The sequence below is a fragment of the Diabrotica virgifera genome, chromosome 2 (assembly GCF_917563875.1).
Source record: "Diabrotica virgifera virgifera chromosome 2, PGI_DIABVI_V3a".
Lineage (NCBI taxonomy): Eukaryota > Metazoa > Arthropoda > Insecta > Coleoptera > Chrysomelidae > Diabrotica > Diabrotica virgifera.
In genome coordinates this window covers 210,643,035-210,661,765 of record NC_065444.1, presented here as the reverse complement: position 1 = coordinate 210,661,765, position 18,731 = coordinate 210,643,035, and the positions used below count along the sequence as shown (strand labels likewise).

Here is an 18,731-nt window from a genome sequence, read left to right as displayed (position 1 = left end):
TCTCTATTTTTCAATTTATTAATTTCCATAGATTCTAATAAAGATAGCTTAAGGCCTTTATTTTGAATATGCAGAACTGTTCATTAAAAGAATGATTATGATCTAGAAGGTGAAGTGCGTATGTAAAAGTGTCTGTTTTTCTATTGTTGAAAGCCCTTTTGTGTTCTGCTATCCGTTTGTCAAAGCTTCTGCCAGTTTGACCGATGTAAGTTTTCGGACAGTCACCACAAGTTAGTCTGTAAACACCACTCTGTAGTTGTTTTCACTTTTGGCTCTTATTGTTCTTAATATATTTGCTTAAGTTGTTGTTAGTTCTGAAAGTTGGTGTTATTCCTTTCTTTTTTATGTATCTGGCTATTTTTGTTGTTATCTTGCCAGTATATGTGATAGAGCAGAAGGTGCTGGGTTCTTTCTGTGGTGGTGGATAGACTAGTTTCAGGCCTTTCTTATGGAGTTTTTGGTTTAAAATTTTGTTAATTGTTTGTGCGTTATAGCTATTGTTTACTGCTATTTGTTTAATGATGTTCAGTTCTATCTCGAAGTTATTTTTTGACTTGGGAATTTCTGTCAGTCTATATATCGTGCTATGGTAGGCTGCTAATTTGTGTTGTGTAGGATGGGATGATGAATTGTGTATAGTTGTGTCAGTATGGGTAGGTTTATGATATACGGAGAACTCATGTTTGTTGTGTAGTCTGATAATTGTTACATCTAGAAAGTTTATGGACTTATTCTGTTCGGTTTCTATTGTAAACTCAATATTACTATGAAGTGAATTAATGTATGATAGAAATTGGTCAAGTTGCCTGTTAGTTCCTGTAAAGCATACTAGTATGTCATCCACGTATATCCACCAATATAGAAATTGTTGTTTCAAGCTGGTTCATAAATATATCTGATAGCAATGAGCTTAGAGGATTACCCATAATAAGTCCTGCACTGTTGTTTGTGTATATTTGATTATTGAATTCAAAATAGTCTTGATTTACGCAAATTTCAAGAAGGTGTAAAATTTCAGATGCAATGATCGGATTTGTACTATTACGGTCTAAAAGATTTTTAACTAAAACAAAAGTTTCTGTTGGAGGAACACTAGGAAAAAAATTTTTTACGTCAAATGAGATTAGTCTGGAATTGTTGGGCAATCGAAAATGTTGTATTTTATTAACTAGTTCTAGTGTATTTTTTACGGTGAATTTAGGTGATTATTTCATTCATAGGAGATTCTGACCAATAGAAAGCTACAGAAATATGAATTAAATCGCTAATTTTTGATAATCTCTCGTCGTTAAGTATATTACGTCAGATGCCCTTCGTTGCTACGAAAAAATACATTCAGTGACATTAATGACAATTAATGTTTTAAAAATTATAAAAGTGATGACTTTCTATCGTCAAATATTTATAAAAACTGTGTGTTTAATGGTACTTACATAAATAAATTACAATAAAATTTTGGTTTTGAACAGTTTTATTCATGAAATAATCGCAACAAATTGCACTCGACCTCTGAAATTAATATAGAATTTTTGCTCTCGTGACACTTTGACATAATATCACTCGCCTTCGGCTCGTGAAATTAAAACTGTCAAAGTGTCACTCGGGAAAAATTCAATAATTTCAGAGCTCTTGTGCAATTACTACTGATTATTTCATTCATAGGAGATTCTGACCAATAGAAAGCTACAGAAATCTTAATTAAATCGATAATTTTTGATAATCTCCCGTCGTAAAGTATATTACGTCAGATGCCCTTCGTTGCTACGAAAAAATACATTCAGTGACATTAATGACAATTAATGTTTTAAAAATTATAAAAGTGATGACTTTCAATCGTCAAATATTTATAAAAACTGTGTGTTTAATGGTACTTACATAAATAAATTACAATAAAATTTTGGTTTTGAACAGTTTTATTTATGAAATAATTGCAACACATTGCACTCGGCCTCTGAAATTAATATAGAATTTTTGCTCTCGTGACACTTTGACATAATTTCACTCGCCTTCGGCTCGTGAAATTAAAACTGTCAAAGTGTCACTCGGGAAAAATTCAATAATTTCAGAGCTCTTGTGCAATTACTACTGATTATTTCATTCATAGGAGTCTCTGACCAATAGAAAGCTACAGAAATCTGAATTAAATCGATAATTTTTGATAATCTCCCGTCGTTAAGTATATTACGTCAGATGCCCTTCGATGCTACGAAAAAATACATTCAGTGACATTAATGACAATTAATGTTTTAAAAATTATAAAAGTGGTGACTTTCAATCGTCAAATGTTTATAAAAACTGTGTGTTTAATGGTACTTACATAAATAAATTACAATAAAATTTTGGTTTTGAACAGTTTTATTCATGAAATAATCGCAACAAATTGCACTCGACCTCTGAAATATAGAATTTTTGCTCTCGTGACACTTTGACATAATTTCACTCGCCTTCGGCTCGTGAAATTAAAACTGTCAAAGTGTCACTCGGGAAAAATTCAATAATTTCAGAGCTCTTGTGCAATTACTACTGATAGTTTTTGATAATATCCCGTCGTCAAGTATATTACGTCACATGCCCTTCGTTGCTACGAAAAAATCATTCAGTGACATTAATGACAATAATTATTAATGTTTTAAAAATTATAAAAGTGATGACATTCAGCCGTCAAATATTTATAACAACTGTGTGTTTAATTGTACCTACTAATTTGTACTTACATAAATAAATTACAATAAAATTTTGGTTTTGAACAGTTTTATTCATGAAATAATCTCAACAAATTGCACTCGATCTCTAAAATTATTATCGAATTTTAGAGCTCTTGTGCAATTACTACTGAAAATTTGGTGTATTTGGTAGAGTGTGTAGAGAAATGTGTGTAGAGTGTGTAGTCTCTACACACCGAGTGATATACTGCGGTCGGTCAACCGAAACGTAGAACAGGGGTTACTGAGATGGTATCAAAGTTACTTTCCTACGAAGGTAATTATTTCCATTTACTAAGGCTGAAAATCAGTAGTACACACATTTTAAATTAAATATAAATAAAAGTTATGATAATCGGTCAGCTGTCTGACGGGACAGAGCCGGTCGGTCGCCCAATAGTCGATTGATGAAATGGAGCATTTTGGCTCGCAATTTTTTCGTCCAGCATGGATTTACTTAAAATTTTCACAGAAGGTAGGGAATAGTCTAAGGATCATTTTCTATATCATGCCGCTATCATACGCTAAAACCTTGGGAGTGGTTGCCACCCCATCTCGGGGGTGGGAATTTTTTATTACATTTTAGCCATGTAATTCGATGGAAAAAGTGTTTCTAAGAAAAAAATGTTTTTACATTTTCTTGGTAAAACTAATATTTTTCGAGTTATTCGCGCTTGAAAATAACAGTTTTTAGACGAAAAAATCGACTTTTTTACAGGGTTTTTTGAGAATACCTCGAAAAATATTCTATATATTTTTGGCGATAAAAAGTTTCTTCAAAAATGATTTTGTAGGATTTTTAAAGAGCTATAAGACTGTGTAAATTAAATTCTGTAAGATCCCTTAGTTTTTAATTGGGGCGGGTTTAAAGGGCCCGAATAAGGAGATGTTTGCTGGTAAATAGAGGTTTTAAACAGCTATATCTGGCTAACTATTCACTGTAATGAAAATATATGTAAAGGGTAATTTTAGTCATTAAAAAATTTACAATTTAGTAGTTTATAATTTTTTTCGTATCTTCAGTATTTTCGGTGATATTTTGAAGTGAAAGGTGAAAAATACCAAATTGCAAAAAATAAATTTTCCTTTAAACTCCAATTTTTCCAAAATTAGGTATTTAAATAGGTCAAACTTCTTGAGTGTATTGATAATATAAATATAAAAGGAACTACAGAAGGGTGAAGACCAATTTTGAATTAGGAAGGTTTTCACTCATTTTTTCGTAGAGAAAAGCAGGTACCGACATTTTTTTGATTATAAGTCGCTTAATTTTTATGCTAGAAACTTTTTATTATTTTTTTTTTGAAAGGTCTAATTGTGTACTTGAAAAACGAATATTTAAGTTTTCCTCGAAAAAATGCAAATTTTTCCCATTATTTGGCTTTGAATATTTCAAATTATGCATTTGACGAAAAAAGCTAACCTTTAACATGCCGTATCTCGGTATGTATTGGTCTTAAAGATATTGTAGGAAAAGAATTTGGTTTGTGTTACTAAAAGATACAATTTAGATATCCACTTTTTTTTTAATTAAATGCATATTTTTCGAGGTATTCTCAAAAAACCCTCTAAAAAAGTCGATTTTTTAGTCGAAAAACTGTTATTTTCAAGCTCGAATAACTCGAAAAATATTAGTTTTACAAAGGAAATGTAAAAAACATTTTTTTCTTAGAATCACTTTTTCCATCGAATTACATGGTTAAAATGCAATAAAAAATTCCCACTCCCGAGACGGGGTGGCAACCACCCCCAAGGTTTTAGCGTACGATAGTGGCATGATACATAAAATGATCCTTGGACTATTCCCTACCTTCTGTGAAAATTTCAAGTAAATCCATGCTGGACGAAAAAATTGCGAGCCAAAATGCTTCATTTCCTTAGTCGACTATTTGGGCCGACCGACCGGCTCTGTCCCGTCATACAGCTGACCGACTATACTAACTTTTATTTATATTTAATTTAGAATGTGTGTACTGATTTTCAGCCTTAGTAAATGGAAATAATTACCATCGTAGCAAAGCAACTTTGATACCCTCTCAGTAACCCCTGTTCTACGTTTCGCTTGACCGACCGCAGTATGTTTCTCTACACACTCACAGTAATCAACTGTGAAAAATCTAGCTTTAGTAAATTCAAAGAGATTTTTCAGCGCTGCCTCTTGGTCTATTCCATTCCTTTCTATCCCTCGCCTTGGATTTACCAATTTCGTACTCTTAAACTCGTAAGTCGTCTTTCACCTGGTCCTTAAATCGTGCTCTGATGATAATGATGATGATGAAAGGGAAAAGTATTGAGGAATTAAAAACGATGGCCAAAAATAGAAATGATATATCCATTAGGGTGGGTCGGTTCTCTATATTTTTTATGCCTGTAGTGAAGAAAGTTGCCACATGGTCTAGAATGAATAGTGATATTTTTATTTTTTTTATTTTAATATTATTTAATTCTTACTATAATAAAAATAATATAATAAAATATAAAAATTTAATTCTTACGTCAATGAAGCCCGATGCTTCAAACGACTAAAAATAGCTTCAAATGCACTAAAAAAATACTTATTTAATTTAAACAACCTTAAACTTTACTGCCAGGTAAATTTGTCCAGGTCCAGAACGACCCCTAATACCCCTAAGAACTCTACACCTACACCGCCTACTTTTGACTGGAATAGACCGAACTGGGTTATCGAGTAGAAAAGGAGCAATGATCGCTAGTGCAGTTTTTGAAAATATTGGATCAATATCGAAAAATGACAAGTCTATGTAATAAATAACGATCTGTAATAGATCGACAAAGAAAAAGGCAACGACTTGATTTACAAAAAAAAACATAAAGGATGATGCTAGTCTTCAAGCTCTCTATTTTGATGGTCGCAAAGATCAAACCCTTCACATTTAAAAACAGGGAGAATTGTCATCTAGAAAAACCACTGTCGAAGAACATAAAGTGTTCTTCAAGGAACCTGGTAGCGACTATATAGGGCACGTAACACCTCAATATGGTACTGCAAAGACCATAGCTTCAACGATTTTTAACTATTTAACAGAAAATCAGGTGTCAATTAGCGAGTTGGCTGCGATGTACTGTTGTTAACACTGGGCCCCACGGTGGTGTAATACATTTGATTGAATTGCGAGTACGTCATAAACGACCCATGCAATATATGTCAACCACATACAAACGAATTGCCACTGCGACATTTGGTTAGATATCTGGACGGAAATACCACAGGATCTCTATCATTCTCATGTTCTATCGGCAAACTTATTGATATTTATGAGCGATTACCTGTGGTGTGCTACAAAAATTCAAAGTTGAGTTGCTTTAGGTAAATTTAAAAGAACTAAGCAACAATCAAAAATATTTCTACCAGATGTGCACTGCCATATCTACCGAAAACTGTCCAAAAAATTTAGCGAATAACCCTCCTGGCAAGTTATCTCATGCAAGATGGCTAACTACGGCGAATCGTATCTTGAGAGCTTACATTGCAGTAAAGAATCCGCCGACTAGTTTAAAAATTTTAATAGAGTATATTCTATGAGTAGGTATATGCTAAGGTTTGGTTTCTAATAAAAACTGTACCAGTGTGTACATTTTTGGAACTCTTCACCTTTGGAAGCTAATTGAATATTCCAGATATTTAAGTGACGAACTTAAAGCTGTAGTTGACCCTGTGATTCAACGAAATGGCTTTTGTGGCCATCCTGAAAATATTTTACTAACGATGACCTTTGACTCACGTATTAGTCATATAAGAGAATTAAAATACAAACGGATATTGAAAGTGCAGGTGGAAAGCGAAATAAAATCTTATAAATTTGAATAACACTGTGAGAAAATTGGAAATTCCCAAGTTCAATAATTTTGAAGAGGAATCCTAGATTGATTAATTAAATTGGCAAGAGTGCAGATAATCGGAGCCGCTAATGACGAAACATCTGGCCGATGAAGACATTCAAGAATTTATTAAAACTGGTAGCTATCCAGAAGGAGATTTATGGAAGTTACTCTGCCATACACAGGCTGGTGAAAGAGGTGTCAAATTAGTGATGGAGGCATCTTTGGCCGTATGTGGGTTTACTAATAGGGATGGTTGGATACGTACAACTATAGAATCTATAGAAGCAACATGCCAAAGTTTAATAGTAAACCAGACTATGAAGTAGAAAATTAAAAATTGCTCACATGGTAGGGTGGATGGGTGGGCAGGGATGGAACTCGATGGCAGCTACCTCCCCGTGGTGAGTTCTAGGTTATTTTGTATATTTTAATCCGCAATATAAGCCAAGAGCTGCTCCTAAGTGGAAAATTTGAAAAGTAGTTGATTGTTTTTAGCCTAAAGCTTGTCACGCACGGAGAGCTATCGTATAATATTATATTATCTTATATCATATCGCTCACTATAGTAATGAGTGAGCCTGCACACACGGAAGCATTAGTTCCATGTATGCAGGCTCACTCATTACTATAGAGAGCATGATATAATATAATAATATATAGTATAGCATTATATGTATATATTGCATTATTTTATAGTACAGGGAATTAATTTGTTGATTTAATTTTTTTTGAAGTTATACTTCTTTAGGCGCGATTGAGATTGAGGGTGAATTTATATTGATCTGCGCGCATGCGCACACCGACAGTATGGTATTAGTCGTTATACGGACTCTGATTGGGTGTTGAAATGATCTGTCAATAATAAATAATTGTTCAATATGAAAGTAAACAAATGTATACTATATTAGTTTTATTGTTGTGAGGACAGAAACAAAAAAGTTTATAATTGTAGTGACATTTAAATAGTTTTTAAAAGCAACAGGTACGTAATAATTGTAAATGTATCATAGGTACCTACCTATTTGAACCTACCAAAATACATAGTATGTAATAATTTTATTTACATAATTTGATTACCATAAAAATTTCTATCAATGTTCACCTAATATATTGTTTTCTTACTCTGTGTTTTGTTGTATTTTCTCAATTCTAAATCATTTCAATTTAAAATCAAAATAATTTAATTTAATTCAAAAATGTCAAAAGCTTAATCCGTTTAGTTAGTCGATCTTCGCACATAATGACACATTGCCTCCGTGGCGAAGCGTTTAAGGCGAATGAACCCCAATATACCAACCGCGCTGATAGCTGGTTCGAATCCCAATAAAAACTTTTATTTTTTATTTTTTTTTTATACATTTTATGATTGTAAGTATATTTATTATATAATTTTATTTTCAGAAAATACGTATTTAGTTAAAAAAATTTCCGACAATTAATGTTCAGAAATCATTTGTGGAATTTTTAATGTGTTTGTTTGTGTTTTATTCTTTTATTGTTTTAATTTTTGGCACTGTTTTAATAAAAATGTTTGAGAAGTAGTAAGTATAAATTAGTTTAATATTTAAATAAAATATAAATAAAAAGTATATTACTTTCGTTTTAATCATATAATAGAAGTATAACTTCTTACGTGCGTACAAAGTACACACACATTCTCTTTTTTTGTTTTTTGGGGGGCTGGCGGGGGCTCAAACAGTGACGAAAACAAGAATGTGTGTGTACTTTGTACGCACGTAAAAAGTTATACTTCTACTACATATTATGTGATTTTTAAGACTATACCAAAAATTTAAAAAAATAAAAGAATAAAACGCACACAAACACATTGAAAAATGCCACAAAGAAAAAATGATTTCTGGACGATAATAATTGTTGGCAAAAATTTTAAATACGCATTTGCTGAAAAAAAAAATATATAACAAATATACTTACAATCATAATATGCATAAAAAAATAAAAAAATAAAACTTGCATCGGGAATTGAACCCTTGAATTTCGTGCCGCTTTGACTCGTAATCGAAGCGTAGACTCACTCGTCCAATCGCACATTATTTATCATGTGGAAAAATACGGTAACTGAACGTTTTACTGTTTGACAATTGTTTTGAAAATTATGTAGTTTAAATTTTGTGGAAGAAAATATAAAAATATAACAAAACAGTAAGAAAACAATATATTAGATGAAGATTGGTAGAACTTTTGTTGGTAATCAAATTAAGTATGTAAATCAAAGCATTACATACCTACTAACGAGCGATCCACAATTATTGGGATCAAAGCTAGCCGTGCAAAAAATTACGTATGTCTTGTTTTAATCTGAATTTATATCATTGGTTTATCACTTAATTTTGATTAACATTATAAAACATAAAAAATCAGTCAAAGCCTAACACAGAACTTAATTCAGAAATAAAAAGAAATTAACAAACTTATAAGTAACAAACAAACTACATAACCTAACTTTTCTTGTTAAGTTGACGTACACTGCAAAGTTGACGTAAACTGGAAAGTATATCTGAATTAAGAATAGACATGTACTGTATAGCTATCTCTGTCGTTCAAAGCCACCTATGGTGACAATAATTTTGGATCACACGTTAGATAAATAAATCTACGCCAAAAAATCATAATTTAAAAATAAAAATCGAACCTAATTTGGGATTTCTCTCTAAAATCCGCATTCTTGAGAAAATAAATGTATGTATTTCAACCTAATCCAAATGTATAATTACAATATGATTATAATAAAAACTAGGTACTTACCAAATTAGAATGAGTTTTCCTTGTCCAAAATAGTCCAAAAGTCCAAAAATATAGGTATATGAAAACTATTTAAAAAGGCAGTATAACTATTAACTAACTTTTGTTTGTTGTTTCTTTTCACACAAATTTTAAAACGCAACAACCATAAATAATCTAACTACAGCTGTGCCACAGCCACCATATTGAATAATTTTTGACATGTCATTTGAACATCCAATCAGAACAAAGTTATAATGCGCATGCGCCCGGTCGCTAGGTTTTCCCATATAAAAATTTACCCTCTATCGCCGGTAAAGAAGTATAACTTCAAAAATTTAAAAAAATTTGTACAAAATAATTCTACCAATAGCTACTTTCTCAACTACAGGCGTCTTGGAATTAAAAAAAAAGTATAAAAACGACCCACTCTAATATCCATGCAGGTATAGATAAAGGAAGAATCGGAATCCCAATCCGACGGCGACGTCTGATATGAGATGAATATGAGTAGAAGAAGAAAAATAGTTCTTATTTCTAGGTCTGGGTCTGGGTTGTCTATTATCTAGCAGCCCAAGTGTTGTATGGACTTACAGTAGATATTTATGTTTATCTTCAAGTTGGGTTTTCAGTCTATAGTCATGATCTTTTTAGTTCATGGTCATGATCTGGTTAGTTTGTTTAGTGTACGTCGAAATTCTTCGTCGCTTTCTTCGAAATCGTAAATGTTTTCAAGCTCAGATAGAATTACATTGTGTATTTAATGTCTTCTGGCACTTTCTTTCATTAAAAGAGTGGTCAGATATAACACGTCATTATCTATATCATCTCAGTTACAATGTATGTCTAATAAAACAAAAGTAGATGATTTATACGATAATTTCCATATAATAAAGCCTTATAAGCTGTAGATATAATTAGACCATAATATATCTTCCTAGTATAACCATAAAATTTAACATCTTTAAAGTCCGAATTAGATTAAAACGAATAACGGTAATCAGGAAGTGGTGAAAAGGGGCACTTTATAGTGCACACTGGCAACCATTAAACCTGCATTAATATGTCAGATAACCGCAGCGAATAATGGGAAGTGGTAAAATATTATTTTATGCGTTTTTATAAATATAAGAGAAAAATTAGTCTTTTTAAAGTGTTAGTTTGTAGTTGTATGCTTTGTAGCACAGATATAATACTAGTCTGTGAGTTTTGCGGTTCGATAAGAAAAACACAATTTTATAGTTTGAAGTACCATGACTGAGGCTCCATGATGACTAGACTTAGGCAAACATGCAAATTGCATATTTTGCATATAATGCATAAAAAATGCAAAAATGTCAAATTTTGCATATTTTTATAAAAGTGAGCATAAAGTGCATATAATTTGAAAATTTGGTGTTAACTATATATTTTTATAAAATAAAATCAATGGGAAAGTCCCCGTAGCTGGCTGTATACCATAGTGAAAAAACCATACAGAAGTAAAAACTTCTTTTGTATATTGGTATAAAAAGTTTTATTAAAAAACATAAAAGTCCTCCAAAAGGATTTGCAAAACGTTTTCAATCTGAATCAGATCATCTTCAGTGCGTTCTGCTTCGTAAAAGAAACTAGCAACTTTTTTAAAAAGGTTACATCGATATAAATGGTTTACATAATAATTAAGTGATATTTGTAGCGACTCCAAGTCGATGTTACAAGATGAAATGTGCTAGGAGTGCTCAAAGGGCAACATGGTTCCCTGCTCGTTAAGAACTTGTGGTTCTTGCCAGTTCAATGGACACAGACCAACTCTTGCCAGTCGGTCTGTGTCCATTGAACTGGCAAGAACCACGAGTTCTTAACGAGCAGGGAACCATGTTGCCCTTTGAGCACTCCTAGCACATTTCATCTTGTAACATCGACTTGGAGTCGCTACAAATATCACTTAATTATTATGTAAACCATTTATATCGATGTAACCTTTTTAAAAAAGTTGCTAGTTTCTTTTACGAAGCAGAACGCACTGAGGATGATCTGATTCAGATTGAAAACGTTTTGCAAATCCTTTTGGAGGAATTTATGTTTTTTAATAAAACTTTTTATACCAATATACAAAAGAAGTTTTTACTTCTGTATGGTTTTTTATATATTTTTATATTCAAAGCTATAGATAGCTTGAAAATGCAAATATTTAATTTTGTTTTATAATCATTTGGTATTCAAATTCTTGGTATTAGTATGGTATAACTAGATCCAAACCCAGACATCCAACGTGAAAGTTATCCTCCAACACCAAATTGTTCTATATGGTCCAGATAATGTTCAGAAAAAAGTCATACCATTTTGAGTGTCGGGTTTGGGGGGGGGAGGGGGGAGAAATCAGTAAATTCGTAGTTTTTTTCAGTTTTTCGTCAATATTTCTAAAACTATGCGGTTTAGCCTGAACAACCTTCTATACAAAGATGTTCTACATTAAATTTGAAACAAAAAAGGCCCTATGCATAATCCTTCTAAAATGAACGGTTTCAAAATTACGGAGGTAGTATAGTATAATTGGTCCAAAAAAGGCCTAACCCAGACATTGAAAGTAAAAGTTTTCCTCCTTGTTCTATATGGTCCAGATATTGTTCAGTACAAAGTTACATCATTTTAAGCGTCCGGTTTGGGGGGGAGATGGGGGAGAAATCGGTAAATTAGTAGTTTTTGTATGTTTTTCGTCAATATTCACAATATTCTATACAAAAATGTTCTACATCAAATTTAAAACAAAAAAGTTCTTATACATAATTGTTATAAAATCAACGATTCCAGAGTTACGGAGGTGAAAAGTGGAGGTTTTCGATACTTTTTATATTTTTTGGGCAATTTATAATATTTTTACTGATTGAAAGAAATTTTCTTTAACAGGATTTGCTATTTCAGTGGCCGATGGTATGTTAGTGATAAGCCCTTGAAGAAACGTCAACCTCACCACCCAAAATCATCATCAATTGCCCAAATAATATAAAAAGTATCGAAAACCTCCACATTTCACCCTCCATAACTCTGGAACCGTTGATTTTATAACAATTATGGATAGAACCATTTTTGTTTTAAATTTTATGTAGAACTTTTTATGGAACATTGTTTACAATTAAACATAGTTTTAGAAATATTGACGAAAAACGTAAAGAAACTACTAATTTACAGACTTCTCCCCCATCTTCCCCCCAAACCGGATGCTCAAAATGGTGTAACTTTTTACTGAACAATATGTGGACCATATAGAACAATTTGGTGTTGAAGAAAAACTTTTATTTTGGATGTCTGGGTTAGGCCTTTTTTTTGACCAATTATACTATACTACCTCCGTAACTTTGAATAAATTATTGCTTATTTTATCTGATGCCGCACCATATATGGTGAAAGCAGGACAAAATTTAAAATATTTTATCCAAACTTGTTGTGACAATACATGTGACAATACATGTCACTTGTTTAGGGCATGGAATAAACAGAGTTGCGGAGGAAGTGAGAAAAAAATTTCCACTAGTTAACAGTTTAATAGGGAGCGTCAAAAATGTATTCCTGAAATCACCTGTAAGAATACAATGTTACAGAGATATGCTTCCTGCTGTTCCACTGCCACCACAACCCATTTTAACACGTTGGGGAACATGGTTGGAAGCAGCTAATTTCTATGCTGATCATTTTGTTGATTAAAAAAAAATTAACCTTTTAACGGATGATAGTTGCCAATCTTTATTGGAAGCTAAGCAAGCCTTCCAAAATAATATCCACCAACAGCAACTGTCATTCATAAAATAAAATTATAGTTTTGTTCAGAAAACTATAACTCAATAGAATCCTCCAAATTATCATTGTCAGAGAGTACAGTTTTAATAAAAGAATTTGACTCATTATGTCAAAACGTTAAAGGTACTATTGCAAAGGAAATTTTTCAAACATTTAAAGTAACCATGGAAAAAATAGTGGTTTCCAGGTTCTTTCTGAAGTGGTTCAAGTACTAGCTGGGACATTTTCCTAACCACTTAATTTAGAACCATCTATTATAGTCAATTTGAAAAATTCCCCAGTTACATCAGTTGATTTCGAAAGAAGTTTTCTATTTATTAGAAAATTTTGAACATCATTTGAATCTATTGTTACCACAATTCAAAATAATATTTATATGTTAAAATAATTGTATACGTTATGTATTTATAATATTTATTGTAAGTATTTTTGTAAATAAAAAATGCATGCATATTTTCTAGATAAATATGCATATTTTTCATAAAATATTGCATATTCTTGGATAAAATACTGCATATTTATGCGCATATTTCATACTTTTTTATTTGCATATTTGCCTAAGTCTAATGATGACTAATAAAAACTGTTTAACATAAATCGTTTTCTTATATTAATCATTTATGATTATTGTTAATTTTCAGTAGTAACACTAATTATATAACATTTTCTTTTTCAGATTTCGCTGGCCGACGAACATCTAAGGTTCTATGTAATGTAAGTATTTTTTATCGGATAGTAAATTTCATACCATTAAACAGGGGAGTCAAACAGGGAAACACTCTATCACCCAAACTGTTCACTTTAGTTCTGGAGGACGTTTTTAAAAATATAAATTGGAAATATAAGGGAATAAACATCAATGGCCGCTACCTCAGTAATCTACGATTTGCGGATGACATAATCCTGATAGCTACCGACCTACAAGAACTGCAAACCATGCGTTCAGAACTACACACAGAATCTTCTAAAATAGGACTGAAAATGGATTTAAACAAAACCAAAGTCATGCACTCCGGAAGAAACGATGACAATAATAAACAACAAAGTTATAGAAAAAGTTGAAGAATATATATACTTAGGACAAAAAATAATACTAAATAGGGAAATTCAAACGGAAGAAATAAAAAGAAGAAGAAAGTTAGCATGGGTAGCATTCGGCAAACTGAACTATATACTCAGAAATCAGCAAATTCTACTACATCTTAGATCTAAAGTTTTTGATGCATGCATTATTCCGATATTAACATATGGGGCACAAACATGGACAATCACAAAAAAGAATATGAACATACTCAGAGTCACTCAACACGCGATGGAAAGGCAGTGCTTGGCATATCACTTAAGGACAGGAAAACAAACACATGTATAAGACAGAAAACCAAAGTTACCATGTTGTACAAAAATCACTAAAATTGAAATAGGAATACGATGGACATGTAGCTAGGAGCGATCTTAACAAATGGCACAGAACAATTCTAACCTGGAGACCATACGAACACAAAAGACCCAGAGGCAGACCTCCTATGAGATGGACAGATGATCTGAAACGAAGCCGGGAAAAACTGGCTACAAGTAGCGTACAACAAAAAACAATGGAAAGGAAGACTTGAAGAGGCTTATGTTCAGATGTGGACGTGAATGGCTAAACGAAGAAGAAGAAGAAGAAGAAATTTTATGTAGTATCATTTTTACTATTAATTATAATTTTACGAATAATAGACAGCATTTTGAGAATAATACAACCACCCGTATCTCTGACATCTTGAAAATTGTCCAACATGGATAACGGAACAACAAATATATTGAAAAAATAGTGTAAAAGAAGTAAAGGGCTTTGGAACTGATAGTGTAATTATTTCACTGTGATTGTCTGATGAACAAAATTTGATATTCTTATTCTTAACTCATTTACTAATTCTACACATCGCATTAATATTTTACATTTTTTGTTATACCTACATCAGAGTGGCAAACCGATACTAGCACAATCTGTGGGTCAAAAAAAGTGCATTCATTTTTGAAACCTACTGTGGAGAATAAACATCCTGTAGCGACAATCGCCGCAGATAACGGTAATCACGGAAGAGATAAAAGGAGGATTTCAGACGCAGATGTATTTGTAGCCTCCATGACACTATTAAATCGAAGAGCCGAACACGAACATCAAAAATCAGGATATATAAGTGATTAGGATGGTGCTCATGTATGGGTGAGAGACGTGAACGCTGACAAATGCAACAGAGAAACATTCTCAGAAGAATTTTCGGACCCTATAATGACCCACCCGAATACTCACCAATACCGAATGGGAACAAATGTAGAGGTCAAACAGATGTATAGGGCTAGCAACGTAGTGCAAGAGTTTAATCCCTAAGTGTCCCCGGGGAGAAGGCCCTTAGGACTTTCACGAATGTGATGGAGTGATAACATATGTATAGTTAGATTTAAGAATTAGATTTAACTGAATCAACTATCATGGACAACTGTTCGAGATGGAAGCAGTCAGCCAAGACCTAGTGGGTTGTAGTGCTACGAGATAAAGAACAAGATTATTAATTGATGGATTCGACCGTTACTTGATGGAAGTTCATTTTATCTAACAATAAAACACTGAAAACGTTTGTTTTCTATACTTCCACAAAATTTATTACAACTATGTGACTACAGCTGTTTCGGCAGAGTTCCTTTCTTAAGTGATTTAGTTTACAATGGTTTGCCTATTTAAAGTCTTTAACTGAAGAGGTTGAGGAGTGGGGAGCTGTTTGTCTCGAGTTGGTCATTCAGAATTTAATCTGTATTTTTCAATTTATTAATTTCCATAGATTCTAATAAAGATAGCTTAATTCCTGTATTTTGAATATGCAGAATTTGAAACTGTTCATTAAAAGAATGATTATGATCTAGAGTCTAGAGAAAGGCACTCTGCCGAAACAGCTGTAGTCACATAGTTGTAATAAATTTTGTGGAAGTATAGAAAACAAACGTTTTCAGTGTTTTATTGTTAGAACAAGATTATTATTTATAATTATTATAATCCATAATTTTCAGAGTATAATAGTTAGTTACTTTTCTTTTTCTCTGATCCATAATTTCTTTAACCTTCGGATGACCAAGGGGGTAAATTTTGACCCCAATGCATGTTTTTATTTAATAAATTCAGAAATATTTTCAATTTTAAACTCATTATTTTTTTATTTGACTTTAATATAATTCTAGATACCCTCATATTTGTAATAAAAAAAATTCCCTATATTTTACGAAAAAAAAAGTTTTCTGAATTTGGGCTCAAAGACGAACTCCCTTGGTCTTCCATGTTCCAATTTTATATTAAGTAAATACCGTCTATTATGCGGAATTGTATGTAAGAAGCATTCCAATATTAAAAAAAAATTGTGTGTTAAACCTGTGGCGACGTATATTAGTATATTTTAAAATTTCTTTATTTCTAAGTTCAAAACGATGATTCCTGTTTTTGTACATTTGTCATTAAAAATATGTCTTACTGATGTTTATTTATCATTTATTGATAGAACAGTAACATTAAAGTTAGAATACATTATTTTATTTCTTAAAACAACTTAATTTTTTTGTCAATTGTCATTTTTGACTCCCGTTGGTCATCCGTGTAACAAAAAAAGGTTGGTCTACGGAAGGTTAAAGGATACTTGTCTAAAGACCATTAAAAATCGTTGCCTGTTGAAATGAGTAGGTATTTAGTATTCTAAAAAAATAATAATTGCTAGTTAAACATCCATATTACATTGATTGCCATTGACAAATACAAATATTACAAAAATATTGAAAGAGATACTTATAATTTTTTTATTGCGTTCATAATTATTATTTTAAATACCGTTATTGCAGGTGACTTGTAAAATTAGTAGGTAGTTTGTATGCAGTTAAGTAATCGAAACCTATTGAAGTGTTTTCAAATATTTAACTAATATTATAAAAAGATAATCATGCGAGTAAAAGCTGTCAAATTATTATGCATTTATGCATACATTCATGTAAAATTATGGGAAACGTTCAATACAAATATATCTTTATTCATTCAAGAAGTTGAAAACAAGAACATATCGACAGTGTAGCAGAATAAAGGAAGTTAGAGAACAAACTATTGAAAATCAACGCAATGATGATAACAGTCACAACACAATCATAATTAAAAATTAATATTTTCAATAATCACATCTACGATACAGATCTTAGACAAATTAACGCAAAATAACACACACAAACAGGGACAATTTGAAACTCGTAAGACAATAACATCATTTTCAAAACAATATTTTTTACACCAGAATATTGCTATAGTCCAGTCTTCGGAAAAGTGCAGCTCCAGAGCCGCATGTGGCTCTTTGGCTCATTAAGTGCGGCTCTGGTACAAATATCCACGAAAAGCGCAATAATATGTTCAACATTAATATCACAAGAGAGTGAGAATAAATTGAAAACAATGGGACAATTTTTTGATAACTTGTTTCCTGGCTATAGACATGAGAGCCTACAGGGCTCGAGTGACTATTGCCGAATGGAAACAAGTTTGAGAAGCAAATTGGAGCATTATTTTCTTATTTATTCTTACTATGGTCTGATATTCGTAAGATTATTAATTTGGTAATACTTACATACAAAATTCAAGCAAATATAAACATTCAGTGACATTTATCGTAATTAATGTTTTTCAACTTGTCAAAGTAAACAGCACTGTTTAGCAAATATTCTGACGATGATATCAATAAAATATTAGTTAAAATTATTTATAAAAGTAAAGGTATCGATTTGTGTTGTCCTCGTGAGAATTTGACATTAGATGCAAAACTAAAAGTTTATTATGGTTCATTTTGTTAAATGTGATAGTTGTCAAAACAGTAAAACTCGTTGTAATTAAACAGAAACAAAATACCTCAAATTTATTTCCACTATAATAGTGTGCAGTAGAATATTCCCAGTAAAATAATTATCTCATTGGACAGAATTAAATACGTGATGAAATATCTTACTACAAGATTGGAGATTAAAATCATAAAAATATTTCGTAGTAAAAAAATTATATCTTATTCTGATAAATTAGCTTTTATCGCCAACCGTCACTAAAGTCATTCATTATTGTATTCATTTGACGCCATTTGCGGCAGTAAAGTAACACTTTATTGTACTGAAAGAAGAATTTTACTTTACCTGCCGCGAATACCACCACGTCAGTAAAGACTCTTTATCGAACTCGTCTGTTATTCGCCTTGCTCGCTACGCTCGCTCGGCTCATAATATCAGACTCGTTCGATAAAGAGTCACTTTACTGACTTGGTACATAAATAACTATTATCAATCTTGTAAACTTTAAATCAAATTTGTCAAAAATCCTCTTAATGCTACGATAACCGAGTTGAAATTTTCTCCCTTTTAAATTGGCATTGTGGTAGGGGAGCCCAAGCGGAGATTTTTGCAGTTACTCGAGCGTGTCAGATTATCATATGGGGAGAAACCTTGTACGCTATAAATGTACCTCTACCATATATTGGCTCTCAATACAGAGGAGTTCGTTAAGTTGGGGCCGAAAAAAAATATATCCTTAGAAAAACTCCAAATCGTCAGGTTAAGATAAGGTAAGTTCAGTATAGTCAAAGTCTACTTCCAAGAATATCAATGTCATTTCCTCTTCTA

At 32.0% G+C, this 18,731-nt stretch overlaps 1 protein-coding gene across 2 annotated transcripts in view; it reads left to right on the top strand.

Annotated features, from left to right (window-relative positions):
* The window catches only part of LOC114331564 (dystroglycan 1), a 1,301,763-nt gene that overhangs the window by 255,306 nt on the left and 1,027,726 nt on the right, over positions 1-18,731 (top strand). For both annotated transcript variants that reach the window (XR_007696271.1, XM_050643062.1), the window contains exon 3: positions 13,741-13,778. The gene's annotated coding sequence lies outside the window, so the exon portion shown is untranslated. The remainder of the gene's footprint in view (positions 1-13,740; positions 13,779-18,731) is intronic.